We start from the raw sequence: 3,700 nt of genomic DNA, 5'->3' as shown, positions 1-3,700 counted from the left end.
CGTGTCAGGAAGAAGGTGTTGAACTATGCAATTTTATTGATTTTATGGGCGAAACATAACCAACATACATGTGACGTGATTTTATAAACACTCTCTAATATGGCTTTGGTGTTTTCGTATTTTCCAAAACATTCTCCGCGATTCTCGGTTCATCGACAATGTTTCAGAACTAGCATTGGTTATTCGATCATAAAACAAAAAAAATACCGCTGATGACAATGATACATCTTTTTCTTTTAAATTCAATTCTCCCAGTAAAATTTGACATTTGAATTAAGACATACTATAAATTACGCAAAACGCAGTAAATGGTGATGTAGTAATGTGTCAAAACTGGCGAGATTTACGATGCATGTAATTTTCAGTATATTTGATCTACAATGAGCGGATGATGTCATAGAAAAATGAATTTCAAACAGAGTTCAAAACTGCAAATTGCATTTATCTTCATGATGTATTTGGATATGTTATCGATATCAAAGTGAAGGTGGAAGAGGAGGGACATATTGTACGATTTATGTGGGAATTTTAGTAACAAACGTAGAATGCCGGCCCATTCACTGATGGCAAGCTAGATGTAGTACACGTTTTAATTTTTGCGAAAAATGATACTGTTGAAAAGGCGACCGACTCAGGTTGAATGTTATACAATTTAGTTACGTGGTAACACATTTATTACAATGTATACGTTTTTTCAAAACTGCAACGTCATTACAGTGTAGGACTGACCACATAATCTAGCTGACGGCCAGGCAACAGTAGCCTGCGCATCGAGACACAAAAACCACACCTTTACCTGCACTACGTGAAATAGGTCTAATAAGGTCTAACGACGTCATTCGTTTATCGTTTGGGCACCAATGACGTCATTTCCAAGGGACATAAGCCATGGTGTGTTTATTGTGGACATAGAACTCTCGGTAAGTGTTGAAAATATGAATTGATATAATAGTCAAGGAGCTTATGGGATTCCGTGAAAGTTATTTTATGAAAGCAAATCATATATTCTTTTGTGTTTATATGTTAAAGGAGTTTAAAAAAATGTTTGGTTCCGATCTGAAGATTGATGCGAAAGCTATTTTTAGCTCAAAATCCAAGATGGCCACCAAAATTTAACCGGGAACTGAAAAAGTTGCAAAAACTCGGAACAAAACAATGGTTTTAATATCAAATACCATGCATATTTGGTTACGGAATATATTTCTCATATGCTGTAAGTCACCAGATCTTTTTAGTTTGATTTTAGTCCTAAATTTACATTAAAGAGTCATTTTTAGCTCTAAAAGTTATAATGATGAATAAAACCCCCATGTTCAGTATCTTGAGTAAACACTTTGAATCGACACTTCCGACATCTGATGACAATGAATTAATAGCACAGACATTTTCGGATTATTTCTACAAAAAGATCCAAGAACATTCATGACAAGATTTCGTCTTCTGCGGCTGTGGATGAAGCTGATATTCCTCCAAAAATGTTTGATGGCACACCTCTTACTCATATTGATAGTTTCACTGGTATTTACCAACATTAGTGCTGATTATTAACTCTTCTACTTCATCTGGTTATGTCCCAAGTGTACTCAAGTCAGCTCTAGCTAGGCCACATCTGAAGAAATCAAGCCTTGATTAGGAGGATCCAAAAAACTACAGGCCTGTTTCAAACTTAGCATTTATATCCAAACTCATTGAACGTGCAGTCTCCAGTCGTCTCATGGGCCACCTTTCCTGGCATAACGTCTATGAGGTGTTCCTATCAGCCTGCAGAGCACACCACAGCACAGAGACGGCCCTGCTGAAGATCCCGAATGACCTACGATGTGGTATTGACACAGGACAAGGGGCCCTGCTCACATTACTTGACCTAAGCAGTGCCTTTGACACGACTGATCACCAGAGACTCCTCAAAAGACTTGATACAGAACTTGGATTCAGCTTTATCCTGGCTGACATCTTATCTACAGGACAGGACTCAAACCGTTGTTGTTGGTGAGTCTGTGTCAACCGCATCTAGGCTTGAGTGCGGAGTCCCTCAAGGATCCGTGCTTGGTCCGATCCTCTTCACCCTCTACACTGTTCCACTTGGCTCTGTTGTAGCAAACCTTAATCTTGACCACCTTTACGCAGATGACACGAAGCTGTGGAAGTTATTTCAACCAAACACAGAGTCAGCTATAGAGCGTCTCTCTGTCAGACATCAGACTGTTGCCAGAAGATATTCATGGATGTCATCAAATGCCTTGAAATTAAATTAAGAGAAAACAGAGTCCATTCTTTTGGGACAGGCTGGATGAAGCAAGCAGTGTGACATTACTAGTGTGTGTGTCTGTGGAGCAACCATTCCTCTTTCTTCCACTGTCAACGATCTGGATGTTTTCATCGATCAAGATCTAAGTATGACAGTACACGTCAAGTATGTTAGTAAAACTTGCTACTCCCATCTCCACAATATCAAAGGCCAGACCGTTATTACCAAAGATGCCTCAAAAACTCTCTGCCTCAGCCTAGTCACATCTCGTATGGACTACTGTAACAGCCTTTGGTCGGATCTCCATCTTTTGTCACTGACCAACTCCAATGCATACAGAATTTAGCTGCTCGCATTACCTCCCAGATCACCAGAAAAAAGCACATCACACCAACTCTAAAGGACCTTCATTGGCTGCCCGAGAAACAAAGAATCTCCTTCAAACTATTCTGTCTCGCATACCAGTGCATGACTAACACGGCTCCAGTCTAGCTCTCAGATCTTCTTCAGGCTTATGCACCATCTAGATCTCTCAGATCAGGGAATCAACACCTTCTTGTTATCCCCAAAGTCAAACAAGCTAACTATGGACACTGTGTCTTCTCCTATCCTGCTGATAAAAAAAATTCTCCCCACATTTATTTGTATATCTTTTTTTTTAAGATTATAACCATTTTAGAAAGTTATTCGATCTGATGACTTGAACATTATTTCAAGGGATTTAATTGAGAGAGTGTGAAGCAGAAAATAGTGTTTTCTCCCCATCATTTCATTATATTCTTATCTATTTTCAAAGAACTCTGCTTTCAGAAGAAAAACTTCAATCGTAATAATAAGGAATTGATAAATCATAATCTGATATTGACATACTACATTTTGAAATAAGGACTGCTCCCTTACTGACAGTCTCACCAAACAAAAATAAACATCTCTTTTTTTGTTTCATGCATAACTGTTCTTTAATAACTTGATTTACATTGAGTTGATGAAATGAAGCAATCATATACTTACAAAATGCACAAAACCTACATCTGCTTAAATTCGTCTGCTAGCTGTCATTTTGAGAGAGGGAGTGTTCATTATATATATTTTTTTAATTTAAAAAAATATATTTTGTGGTTTTCTTTTAATAAAATATTTCATGAAATAGAGAAACACACTTGGATAAAGTTAATAACCTCAAACTTTAAATATTCAACTCTCCCATTATGACCTTCTGACCTTTTAGCAACCTTTTCCACAACCACTTTGTACAGTGCTCAAAAGTACTATTTGCACCATATTTCAACTTGGAATCAAACTTTTTATTTAACTAGCATGTCTGATGAATACAAAAAACACAATGTCTTGCTTTCATCACAAAACTTCCACGGGACTTGAATGCTGTACCCATCCTACCAGACTATAACGCAAAAAAATAAATTAGTTACTTCTGATATATGTACGGGTTTG

The sequence above is a fragment of the Haliotis rubra genome, unplaced genomic scaffold (assembly GCF_003918875.1).
Source record: "Haliotis rubra isolate DU_JTF1 unplaced genomic scaffold, ASM391887v1 Scf1587, whole genome shotgun sequence".
NCBI classification, from domain to species: domain Eukaryota; kingdom Metazoa; phylum Mollusca; class Gastropoda; order Lepetellida; family Haliotidae; genus Haliotis; species Haliotis rubra.
The sequence above is the reverse complement of the archived record's forward strand: the minus strand, read 5'-3'. Positions refer to the sequence as shown.